Source organism: Odocoileus virginianus, chromosome 10 (genome assembly GCF_023699985.2).
Source record: "Odocoileus virginianus isolate 20LAN1187 ecotype Illinois chromosome 10, Ovbor_1.2, whole genome shotgun sequence".
Lineage (NCBI taxonomy): Eukaryota > Metazoa > Chordata > Mammalia > Artiodactyla > Cervidae > Odocoileus > Odocoileus virginianus.
The window spans coordinates 37,007,655-37,021,243 of NC_069683.1; the positions used below are offsets into that span (position 1 = coordinate 37,007,655).

General features: G+C 41.9%; 1 long non-coding RNA gene across 1 annotated transcript in view; it reads right to left on the bottom strand.

The window, feature by feature from the left end:
• LOC139037020 (uncharacterized) overlaps positions 1–12,486 on the bottom strand; it is a 215,917-nt gene extending 203,431 nt beyond the window's left edge. The window contains exon 1 of the long non-coding RNA XR_011489800.1: positions 12,273–12,486. This is a non-coding gene — a long non-coding RNA (uncharacterized lncRNA). The remainder of the gene's footprint in view (positions 1–12,272) is intronic.
• Between the last annotated feature and the right edge of the window lie 1,103 nt (positions 12,487–13,589).

Here is a 13,589-nt window from a genome sequence, read left to right on the forward strand (position 1 = left end):
CTTTCTCCCTTGCGTTTGTTTCCCTTTTTCCTTAGCTGTTTGCTAAGCCATCTCAGACAATCACTTTGCCTTCATGCATTTCTTTTTCTTTGGGATGGTTTTGGTCACTGCCTCCTGTACAATGTTACAAAGACCATCCATAGGTCTTTAGGCCCTTGTCTCCCAGATCTAGAACTGGCAGTACTTTGACTCATAGTATCACACAAAGTACTCACAACAACTCTTATAAAGGAACTATAATTATTACTCCCATTTTTCAGAGGCAGAATCTAAGGATGAGGCGCAGAGCCTGGCATACAAGAAGTGCTCAACAAATGATGCTATTACCAGGGTGTTGCACTGCCTTCATGCTCACTTTTTGCCAGTCTCCTCCATCAGAACCACACCTCCACGCCCAACTTTTTCCTGAACCCCCATCTCCTCTTTCTCTTCCTTTTAAGCCCTCCCCCACTGCAGAAATTCCCTACTCCAAGATGTCTGAGATATAATTTGCCAATACTCCCTCTAGTGATGGCCCAAGTGTAAAATTTTACTGAGTGTCAAATATAGACAGTCGTAAGAATTGGTTTGGGGACCACTGCTTATAATAGGGAACAATTACTGAGAGCTTGCAATGTGCCAGATACCACCCTTAGTCTGACTTTTTAATTACCATACTTTATCTTGAATTAGACAGTTACTGTCCCCACTCTACAGATATGGAAACTGAGACAGAGAATGTATGCAATTTGCTCAAGGTCGTGGTGTCAGAGGCTGGCAGAACCAAAACTCTAACAGCCCTCCTACTCCAGAACCCGGGTTCCCAGCTTTTGTCCTTGAAGAATACTGACTCAAGCAAGACATGTGGGTTCCAAGTCCATTTTCACCATGCTAGACTTACATCCCTCACCTGTAAAATAAGAGGGTGCAAAGAATGATGAAGTGGGTGCTCTTACTTAATCCTTTTTACCTATGAGTTTGAGATTATGCCTTTCAATTCTACAGATATGGATGCAAAGATGCAATTCCCCAAAGTAGTAGAAGGTAAAGAACTGTTTTCTCTGACCCCACACTCATGACTTTTCCTCTAAAGTGGCTGCTTCTCCAAGTTCAGGATCCAGTCGTTAATTTTACCTAACCCATCCATTTCTAGAATCAATTTGAATTATGGATGGAATATGGTTTCCATTCTAGAATCACTTTTTTGATTTCAGCCATCCTTCTTTTTCAGATTCATCCATTTATCTTTTTACTTCTGAACTAGATATATTAATGAAAACTGAAAGCAAAATTTCTACATTTTTTCTGAAATAGATAGAATTTTATTCATTAGTTTCTGATTTTAGAAATCCACAGGAAAATTGGGCATCTTTGGGTCAGCTTTCAGTATAGCTCATAGGCCAAAGAAAAGAAATACTGTTTATAAAATGTATATTGAATATATTAAAACATATGAGCCATGGTCCTAACATCACATTGTCTCCAAAAAATATATTATTCAATATATGAATGAATGATTTTTTTAGGTAAGTCAACTCTTTAACATTAACAAAAGCAAACAAAAAAGATCAGTTATCTCAAATTCCAAATTCTCTATCAGGAGAATACCAAAGTGTGGGTAAACCCATATGATAAGTAGTATGGGAAATTTATTAGGGTACACAGCTTTTAAAACATGGAAAATTGAATCTCCAAATACTTGTTTATTATATGAAATATTCCTTCTCTGTCCTTTTCTTTTTAGAAAATTCTCTTAATAGAAATAAATGTTGAATGTCTATTTAAACAAAAAAAAATTTTTTTTGATAAAGAAATCAACTTTAAATCCCAGTTTGCTAATGCAACTATTTGAATGTTTGTACATTCTTGTTCATCAATGGTTTGCAATAGACACATTTTAAATATCTATGAAACTAATAGTTTATATTATTAATTTTTTATTTAAGAAAGAATAAACATTTAATATATTTTAATGGATTTCAGTTAATACTATTGGTAATGACTTTATATAGATCCAGAGGCTAATATGCATTAATTTTCTAAACCATGCTCCTCACTATTTGATATCATGGCCCATTTACATCTGATCAGCTTACATCTGCCAACCCCAAATTCTCAGTCCATCCTTCTCCCTCCTCCAACCCTTGGCAACCACAAATCTGTTCTCTATGTCTGTAAGTCTGTTTCTGTTTTGTAGGTAGGTTTATTTGTGCCATATTTTAGATTCTATATGTAAGTGATATCCTATAATATGTGTCTTTCTTTCTGACTTCACTTAGTATGATAATCTCTGGTTGTGTCCATGATGTGGCAAATGACAGTATTCCATTCTTTCTCATGGCTGAGTAGTATTCCGTTGTATAGATGTATCACATCTTCTTTATCCTAAATGTTGATGGACATTTAGGTTGTTTCCATGATAAAACATGTGTTTTTATCGCTACTGCTACCTATTGCTATGTTGCTTTTCAAAAGAGTTGTACCAGTTTATAAAGAAACCAGCCTTGATTCTCTCAAGAACTTTACTGGCACTGAATATTTTAAAAAGTAAAAATACTTTCAAGTATTTTTATTTTTGTTAATTTCCTAAATGTAACCTGGATGTAAGAACCAAAGTGTCTGGGTTTAAACCTCAGTTATACCCTAACTAGTTATCTGATTGGATCAAGTTACTGAACATCACCTGGCCTCAGTTTCTGCATCTATGAAATGGAAATAGCACCATCTCCTAAGAAAATTTTTGAGATTAAGAAAATTTATATATATAAAGCACTTAGTAAATGTTAAGAACTATAAAATATTGTATGTTATTATGATGATAAAAATTATTTAATCTGTAATTCTTTGATTATTATTCAGGAAAAATTGTTTCTCAGAATAAGTGTTTAACATTTGTATTTTGTTCTCTGTAAATTTTCTCTTCATGTCTTTAGGTCACTGACCTATTGAGACCTTGGGTTTTATTTTTCTTTTAAAATTTGAATTGCTCCATCATAGGCATGTATGGGCTTTCCTGGTGGCTCAGTGAGACTCCCCAGTGCAGGAGACACGGGTTCAATCCCTGGATTGGGAAATCCCCTGGAGAAGGAAATGGCAGCCTACTCAAATATTCTTGCCTGCACAACCCCATGGACAGAGGAGCCTGGTGGGCTGTAGTCCCTAGGATCACAAATGAGTCAGACATGACTTAAGGACCAATCAGCAACAACAGCGTGCATGAATCATGTGGTTGAATGTTCAGCCATTTTTGGTCGAATTATTTTCTCAGTTTGTTGTTTACATGCTCATCTCATGTCATTGTTTTGTTTTGAATGCGGCACACTCAATATAGTTCATCATCTTTTCAAATGTAATTCTTCCTTTACCTCAAAGCTATGCAAGCTGTTGTTGTTGTTCAGTTGCCAAGTCGTGTCTGACTCTATGACCCCATGGACTGCAGCTGGCCAAGCCTCCCTGTCCCTCTCCTTCTCTTGGAATGAAAGCTATCCCTCAGCAAATGATACCTATGTCTTCTGTTTCTGTTGGATCCTCTATGATTTAGAGCTGGTTAATTTGTTTAGCAGAGGCTGGATTTTGCTAAAGATTTAGACCTTGACATGCGGAGGATAAAGCAGAATCTCTTCCATTTGAGTGCCTGGAGAAATTAGTGCCTTCCCAGGCATGTTACGGTAAATTCATTTCAAACAGTGGGGCTCTATGAAGACAGACTTGTTCACTTCTATAAGCAAATTGAATGAATCTGGTCTAAGTCCTTGCTGAATGCAAAAGCTCCTAGAGGTAAAACCAGGTAGTACTGGGTTCAAATCCTCACTACTTATTAGCTGTGTGGTTGGAGACAATCACTTCACCAGCTGGGAGTCTCATTTTGTTTTACTGGAGATTAAATGCATATGAAAAGGCTTATCGTATAACAGCCAAAAATTAAACCCAACTTTTAAATTATTTATTTTAATGCAATATTCAAGATTATCTCATTTTCTTAGTGAGTCAGAAAAGGGAGCGGTTCTATATTAAATTTTTCCTTGTTAATCACATTTGGCTAGATGTACCAGAAATTACTCCACAAAAGATGACTAGAATATGCTTGCTGTCTGTTTAAGACAAAGTGGTAGCTTTCATCCTGTTCCGCTCCTTATATTAGGCCTTAAAACAAACCTATGAGGTAAACAGAATGTTAACTCTTCCATTCTCTACTTTTGGAAAAGAAAACTGGAGCTGAGGAAGGTTCTGTAACTTGCCCAGTGTCACACAGAAGTGCCTCCAACAGAACAAAAATGATCTCCTAGTCCCAACTATGAGTTTCTCTCTCTAGGTTTACAGTCAATTGAACTGGATAATCTCTGATCCCTCCCAAACCAGTTATCATAGTTATTAAGTTTTCTGGCTCTGGATTCCAAGAGACCTGGTGGAGTGCAGACTTTAGCTCCACTACTTTCAAGCTGTGTGACCCTGTAGGGATCAATTAGGCTTTCTCAACCTCAGTTTTCTGAGTAGTAGTGCATGCATGCATGCTCAGTCATGTCCAACTCTTTACAATGCTACGGACTGTAGCCCGCCAAGCTCTTCTGTCCAAGGAATTTTCCAGGCAAGAATACTAGAGTGGGTTGCCATTTCCTCTTGCATGGGATCTTCCTGACCCAGGGATCAAACCCACATCTCCTGTGTCTCCTGCATTCAAGGCAGATTCTTTACTGCTGAGCCATCAGGGAATCTCTAATCTGTAGCAGAGAGCTAATAATTTTATCAAACTTAAGTTTCAGGGAGGATGAAAAGAAAGGATGCAAGTAAAGCGCTTAACACAACATTTGGCAGGTAGTAAGTACCTAAAGTTAGATATCTGAAAGTGAAAAAAGTAAACCATGTCTAGGAATAGTTGGGTGTGAACTTAAATTTGAGTTAGGGCATCCAAGTGCTTGACCCATTAACTAGTCTATACTATCATGGAGGCTCTTGAGGTTTTCTAGTGCTGTGTCTTTTGGTCCCATCTGGCATTTCAGGCACACAGAGCTATCCACATCAAGTCTTTGGGCAGGTGAGATGCTCCTTACCTGCCCCAGCTGGAAACGGCCTCATTGGATACAGTGTGAAGGATGTTCCCCGAGATGTCCAGTAATGCATGTTAGTTTATCTACTGCCAGCACTCCTGAAGGACAGTCACAAGATACTCGAACTTGACTCTATTGCACTGTTTCACTCTACATTTAGCAATGGCAAGATCCTCATCCTCTGTAGCAGCAACCAAGGCAGCCTTTGCCTCTCTGGCCTCTGTGAACCCAATGTGCCTTTCTCATTGAACCTCTCATGTTGGGTTGACATTATCTGTAGCCCAGATGTGGCTAGCCTCCTGAGGACATCACTACTCTCACCAACCACGTGGAGCCCAGACTTCACATTTCTCCCCCTTGTTGTTGTTCAGTCACGTCCGACTCTTTGTGACCCCATGGACTGCAGCACAGCAGGCTTACCTGTCCTTCCCTATTTCCCTGAGTTTACGCAAACTCATATCCATTGAGTTGGTGATGCCATCCAACCATCTCATTCTCTGTTGTCCCCTTCTTCTCTTGCCCTCAATCTTTCCCAGCATCAGAGTCTTTTCAAATGCCGGCTCTTTACATCTGGTGGCCAAAGTATTGGAGCTTTAGCTTTAGCATCAGTCCTTCCAATGAATATCCAGGGTTAATTTCCTTTAGGATTGACTGGTTTGATCTCCTTGCAGTCCAAGGGACTCTCAAGAGTCTTGTCCAGCACCACAGTTTGAAGGCATCAATTCTTTAGTACTCAGCTTTTTTATTCGCCAGCTCTCATGTCTGTACATAACTGGAAAAATCATAGCTTTGGCTACATGGACCTTTGTCAGCAAAGTAATGTCTCTGCTTTTTAATGCACTATCTAGGTTTGTCATAGCTTTTCTTCCAAGGAGTAAGCATCTTTTAATTTCATTGCTGTTGTCGCCATCCACAGTGATTTTGGAACCCAAGAAAATAAAATCTATCACTATTTCCATTGTTTTCCCATCTATTTGTCATGGAGTGATGGGACCAGATGCCATGATCTTCATTTTTTGAATGTTGAGTTTTAAGCCAACTTTTTCACTCTCCTCTTTCATCTTCATCAAGATGCTCTTTAGTTCCTCTTCATTTTCTGCCATTAGGGTGGTATCTTCTGCATATCTGAGGTTATTGATATTTCTCAGGGCAATCTTGATTCCACCTTGTGCTTCATCCTACCTGGCACTTCACATGATGGACTCTGCACGTAAGTTCCAATAGCAATGAGAGTGACGAGAACTCCACAGAGGACCTCTTAGGAAGGTCAAGGAGAGGGCTGTATCACACACTATACAGAAAAGTAGATCAGAAGTTCAGCTTTGAAAACTCACTTTCCTTGCCAAAGCCCTCCACCTGGATACTAATAGTCTGACCTCCTCTCTTTCCCACAGACCCATCCCTTTTTGTATTTCCAGTAATGTGGATCTAGCCATAGCCTTGAACATCCTACAAAGACTTGAGAGTTAGCTAGTCCTAGAGCCCCTATAAAAGCATTTCCACCACCACACCTATTGCCCAATCATGTCTCTGGCATCTAAGCCACATCCTTGAGAATCTCATCAAAAACTTTACCCAACAAATCTAAAGTCCTCCTGCGGATGTGTGTGCACATTCCACCAAGAACATAATATTATTTCAGTGATTATGCTCTTGATTGTCCCATGACCAAGTTTGCTTGGCAGTGAGCTCTGTAATAATAGCTGAATTTTGTTCCATGCTCATTACGCCAGCCACTAGGCCAAGTGCTCCACAAGGACTTTTTCATTCATTCTCATGACAAACCTTTATAATTAGCGATCATCACTGCCCTAGTTTTACAGATAAAACCCCAAGGTATGGAAAGTTAAGTCGCTAGCCTCCAGTCACACAGAAAGTCTCAGGCCTGGCATTGCAGCTAGTTTGGCTCCAAAGCCCACAGTCTAAAGCAATAGGCTACAAAGGCAAAGACTGGGTGGTTATCAGGGCCCAGTTCCGACCCGCTTGTACAAAGAAGCCCCCATAACAGAGGGATATTGACTGTTAGCTGAGGAGTCAGATTTGGTCTGTTTTATTTCCTGTCTTCTATTTTAGAGCACCTGTTCCCCTCCCTTCCATTTCATCATTTAATTCAACTAAAAAAAAAAGACAAAACACCTCACATATGGAGTTGTCTATCATGTGCTGGGCACTGTGCCTGGCCGCGGAGAAACAAGGAACTAGAAGGCAGAGTCCATGTCCTTATGTGTGAAGGTCACTGCAGGTAAGAAAGACACAGTATCCAATAAAGTAGAACACAACATTGAAAATGCCATGAGAGGCGTTAGAATACAGAGGTGACCCTGCAGGTAAGGGCACTCCCTCTGGTGGAAGAGGCAGAGAAAGGTGCTAGGAAGAAGTGGTCGGCTGGACTTGAAGGAAATGGGGATGGAAAAGAAAACAACTCTCAGCTAGAGAGTCACAGCACTGTGTCCCAGTTTCATCCTGCTGTGTAATAAAGATGGGATGGGAGAGGGAGAGCAGTCAGAGGAGGAGTTCAGGGGAGGTCAGCTTGGAGCAGCCTGACACCCAGCTAGCAGCCTGAACCCCCCGGAGGGAGACTGGGAGGCAGCGAGGCACCTGAACAGAGAGGGGCTGGGGTTCTCCTCTCTGCCTTCAGAGAGCACGCTGAGGACAGCATGGAGAATGGACGGCAAGGTGTCTGCACCATAGCTTGCAGACCTGTGAGGAGGCTTGTGCAGTGGCCTGCAAGAGGAAGAGACAATGATCTGGACTGGGGAGGAAAGGGAAGTGTTTGAGGAGTTCTTACTGAGATGTGGAAGTTTTAACATTGTAGATTCCACTCTTTAAATTCGGTGATAGCATGATTGTTTGGCTACATCCATATAGTTTCTCTCGGTTAATTCTCTAAATTTTCATGACTTGAGATAAGATTCCATGATTTATCAAATTGAGAAATCCACTTTATTCTCTGGGTATATTTACTCAAGTCCAATTAGGAGTAAGAAGCAGTGCTGCCCACCAGCCATTGCTTTCCATCTATCTTTTTCTGACCTCTTTCGCAGAGATAGTTCAGGATATCTGATCTCAGATTTACAATTTCTTGCTGAGATTTTAGAAAATTGGGAGTTTGAAAGAGTGTGGCACAAGGCAGTAGTTTTCCAGCTAGGGCTGTTTTCACTGGGCCATGTTCTCTGTCCAGCTAATTATCTTTCAAAAAGGCCAGGAATGGGTCCACCTGATCCAAGGGTAGCCTCAGTGATGTGTGGGCCCTGGGAGGGGATGGCATCATGGTTTCTTCAAATTCTGATCGATAAAACCAGATGGGAGAGTGGGCAATTGTGTCTCCAAACCCTCACAACCCAGGTATTGGCTAATATGCAATAAATGCTTGCCTGATAAATGAATGAACAAACAAATAAATTGGTGAATGAACAAGTGAATGAATGAATGAAATGGAGAGCAGGAATGAGACAATTTGCATGTGGCCAAATAAATCTGAACTTGTTTAAATTGTACACCTTCAACCTTAGAAAAACTAAAGAAGCTCAGACAGTTCATTATTCAGTCTTCTCAGAGGGGTCCAAATGGTGGAGCCACAGGTGATAGCCCAGGGCCTGGTTCCTGGTAATAAGAATGTAAAGCCCTGAAACTGAAGCTATTAAAATCCAACATGAATAGCTCAAGACCAGCAAAGCAACCTCCTAAGTGGAGTCTTCTTTCTGCCTCCAGTCTATCCCTAAAACAATCTATTGGAGTTACTGTTCTAAGAGAGAAATCAGATGAAATCTCTGTGGTGGGAAACAACTCCCCCCACCAAACTATCCAAAAAGGGGGGATTAATATTGACGAGAGCCTACAATATGCTGTGACTGTGCCAGGAATTTATACTTCATCTTGTTTCATCCTATCAACAGCCCTCTGGGATGGGCATTATTTTCTCATCTTATAAACATGGATGCTGAGACTCAGAGAGGTAGACTAACTTGTCCAGAGTTACAGAGACAACAAGTAATGGAGCTTGGAGTCAGTTCACTCCAAACCCCAAGACATTTCTACTCACACTGCAAGAAATCCTTTCCACTATGTACCACACTGCCCAGAAGCCTACTGCAGGCCCTTTATGAGGTGCTTTCAGCCCACATTTCCAGCCTTATCTCCCTCACTCCACGGCTTCTCTCCGTGAGCTCCTGCCACAACCAGCCATGGAATATTTCAGGAGTGGCCATGAGTTCCCAGGTCATAGACCTTTTGCAGTGCTCTCGTTCTCTGGTCTGTATACCTTCCCCCCTTCTCCATCTGACAAACTCCTATTTATCCCTCAAGGCCCAATTCAAATAGCCCCTCCCTGTGAAGGGTCACTCTGATCATTCTCCCCTACCTAGGCAGTTGATGGTCTCCTGCCCAGGGCTCCCATTGCCCTTGGTACCTACCTCCATCACGGCAAGCAACTCTGAGTCTCATCCTGTTTGCCATCCCATTAGCCACAATTCCATGTTTCAGAACCCACTGCAGGCAGATTCGGTGTGCTGCCAGCCCTCCAGCTAGGCAGATGCCACCCTCGCTCTGTGGGAAACACTCACACAGCATTCCCTACTATGAAATCAGGCAATTGTTTTAAAACAAAATCCTTTCCCGGTGGAATTAACCATCAGGTGAGCTGTAGTTTTATTCACAGTGCAGTATGTAAGTATGTGGTGACTTTTCCCATTTTGCACAAGGCGCTGCATTCCTCTTTTTTTTTATTATGACTGTGAAATGTATGGGCTATGAAACCTTGACATTAAATTAGCCTCACACTGTCCCCACTCCTCCCACTCCTGTGCTATGAATAGTAGACTGTGCTGAGAGCAGGACAAATGAATCAATCGTGACACCGCTTTACCGGGGAGGCTGAAGCTCAGGATTATGGAATAGCTGGCGGAGAGTTTGTGATCCGCACACAAGCCACTACATCATTCATTTTCTGCTGATCTTGTTCTTTTGTCTAGAATACTGTGCTGCCTTCTGTGCACCTGGTTGAGCTGGTCATGAGGATAATAACTATGATTTCTAATACAATCATAAATAGCTATCGTTGATTGCTTAATATGTTCCAGGCAACATATTTGCAACAAGCTTGCAAATGTAATGGCTTTGTGGTTAAAAACAGGTTCTGAAGTCAGACAAATGTCGATTTAAATCCTGACACTCAAAAAAAAATTTTTAAAATAAAATAAAAAATGAATAAATCCTGACACTCCACTTCCTCGCTGCATGGCCCTGGGCATGTCACTCAAGCTCTCTAAGCCACAAAATCCTCGTGTGTATAAAATAAGAGTAATAAATATATCTGTCCTTGAGTTGCAGTGAGAACTACATTCATCACTCTTTGAAAGAACCAGTAAGTATTTGTCATCTTCCTATCCCTGTTCTGCAGGATGAAGAAACTGTGGCTCAGAGAGGTGAAGTAGCAGTCCAATTGTTACTCAGCTACTAAGTGGTAAATTGGGATTGAGCCCAGGTCTGTCTCTTTCCAATGCAGCATAGCAATATGTACGGCATTTAAGACCTGCTGCTCGCTAAGCTTAGTGATCTTAAGCAAGTCACTTACCCTTTTCTCTGTGCCTCAGTCTCTCCATTTATAAAATAGGCACGATGGGTTTGCTGTAACAAATAGATGTGTTGGTACATGTACAGCTCTTAGAAGAGTGCCTGAGATACAGTAAATACTATGTAAGTGTTTTTTATTACAATGATTTTTCTGATTTTCCTAATTTTCCAGCATTGGAAAAGTCCAGAGTTGGTTGGACTCTCATTACAACAGTTAGGGTCAGTGATGGTAGAAATTCAGGAAGTTGGTCTGGAACAGTTCAGCTCTTCCCACTTCTCTAAGTTATTTCCTAGGTCTCTAAATCCTCTCCAGGATAAACATTCCTACTTTCTTCAACTGCTCCTATTGACACTGTTGTAAAAACTGTCACAACCACTAACCATGCCCTGGTTGCCTCATCCTCTAGAGCAGGGTTTCTCAGGCTTGACTGTATTGATAACTTGTCGATAATCTGGAATTTGTTGTGAGAGGCAGGGGCAGAGGCAGGGGCAGTCCTGTGCTGTGTAGGATGTTTAACAGCCCTGGATTCTGCCCACTAGAAGTCAGTAGCATTCCCTCCCAGTGTGACAACCAAAACTCTCCCGGACTTTGCCAAATCTCCCCTTTTTGACCAAATGCAGGTCAAAATCACCCCCAGTTGTGAAGTGCTAGGTGTAGAGCTTGGCCTCCAGACAAATTCTCAGGATAGAGTCTGGAGCTGGAAGTGCAACACTTCTAAGTTACTGCATCTTTTAAGGCGCTTACCTTAGCTTCTTAGACTGTGAAGCAGCTCTGTTCTGTCATTGAACTTGATGACGGCTAAGACCCCCAAGTCTCTTTCACGGTGTTACTCCCTGTCCAGATGGATTTTTGACCTACAGTGCTTCTCTTCCTCTGAAATGTGTTAGGGACTGCTTAATGGTCCAGCCTGTGTGTTATCACCAAGGTAATGCTCTCTCAAAACCACCTTCCCCCAGTCCCAGGAGTGGCCACACTCTTCTATTCTTCTATCCCCAGTAGTCTGTAAGCCCTGTTCCAAACACTGCAGCCCTAGAAATTACCCTGGATCTTTCATTAAAACTCTTCTGAGAGACTTCCCTCATGGTCCAGTGGCTAAGAATCTGCCTTTCAATGCAGAAGACGCCAGTTCAATCAGAGGTTGGGGAATTAAGATCCCACATGTCATAGAGCAATTCAGCCTGTGCAGCTCAATTACTCAGGACGCCCATTCTGGAACCCATGTGCTACAGCTAGACAGCCCACGTGCCTCAACCCCTGAGCCCGTGAGCCAGAACTACTTAGCCCATGTACCACAATTAGAGAGTCCATGCATCACAACAAAAGATCCTGCATGCCGCAACTGAGACCTGATGCAGCCAAATAAATAAATAAATATTAAAAACAACAGCAACAAGCTCTTCTTTCCCAACTTGGTCTCCACTCTGCTTTGTTTGCATCCGATGGGCTATTTGTCCCAGAGGATGGTCAGCTGTTTGAGAGGTACCAGAGCAGACAGGAAGAAATCCTACAGTTCCGTTCATCTGCTTAGTGCAAAACCTGTCCCCATGAACGTTCCTTTAATCAAGTCATGTCCTGACCAGTTCATAAACCCTTCAACCTCTCCTTGTCTTCTAGCACATTGACACCCAACAATTCTTCCTGGCACTGAATGCCCTCCACGCATTATATCCACTTACCCATCTAACCCAGCTCCAGATCCATCCACCAATTTAGTCAGCTCACTGCTTCTGCCCAGGAACAAGTCTGCCTTACAGTCCACAAATAGCTGCTTTCCTAACCTGAAACACCTACCTCATCCTTAAATCCTAGTCATCTTCTCAGGCATAGCCTAGCTCATATTTAGCAGCTATAGATTCATTTTGGAATGAGACAGGAAATAAAATGCAAACCCTATTTTCACAGCTAAGTCTCTCCTTTGTTCTCTAAGGCAGAATGGTGGGGTGATTGCTGTAGGCTAGCCAATCAGACAGACGTGGGTTCAAATTACAAGTTTGTAGATTTTATAACACTGTGACTTCAGGGAAATTACTTCACCTCCCTACCTCAGTTTCCTTATTTGTAGCTGAGGCATTTACTTATATGTCGGTGCCTGTAGGACAGGGTAGATAAGAACAGTAACGTAATGTGTGTAAAGCATTCAACCCGGAGCCCAGCATAGAATAAGTACTCCAGAAGCATCAGCTGGTGTCAGGTCTTCCCTGCGCAGGCCACTTCCTACTCATCTTCCTTCTGAATTCCTATGGGCCATAGACTATATGCCACCTGATATTGTTGTTGTTCAGTTGCTCAGTCGTGTATGACTCTTTGCGACCCCCTGGACTGCAGCACACCAGGCTTCCCTGTTCTTCACTATCTCCTGGAGCTTGCTCAAACTCACGTCCATTGAGTCAGTGATGCCATCCAATCATCTCATCCTCTGTCGTCCCCTTCTCCTCCTTTCCCAATCTTTCCCAACAACAGGGTCTTTTCCAACGCATCAGCTCTTCACATCAGGTGGCCAAGTATTGGAGCTTCAGCTTCAGCATCAGTCCTTTCAATGAATATTTAGGGTTGATTTCCTTTAGGATTGACTGGTTTGATCTCCTTGCAGTCCAAGAGACTCTCAAGAGCCTTCTCTAGCACCACAATTCAAAAGCATCAGTTCTTTGGTGTTCAGCCTTCTTTATGGTCCAACTCTTACATCCATACCTAACTACTGGAAAAATCATAGCTTTGACTATACAGATCTTTGTCGGAAAACTGATATCTCTGCTTTTTAATATGCTCTCTAGGTTTGTCACAGTTTTTCTTCCAAGGAGCAAATGTCTTTTAATTTCATAGCTATAGTCAACATATGCAGTGATTTTGGAGCCCAAGAAAATAAAGTCTGTCACTGTGTCCGTTGTTTCCCCATTTGTACGACATGAAGCAATGGGACTGGACGCCATAATCTTAGTTTTTTGAATGTTAAGTTTCAGGACAGCATTTTCACTCTCCTCTTTCACCTTCATCAA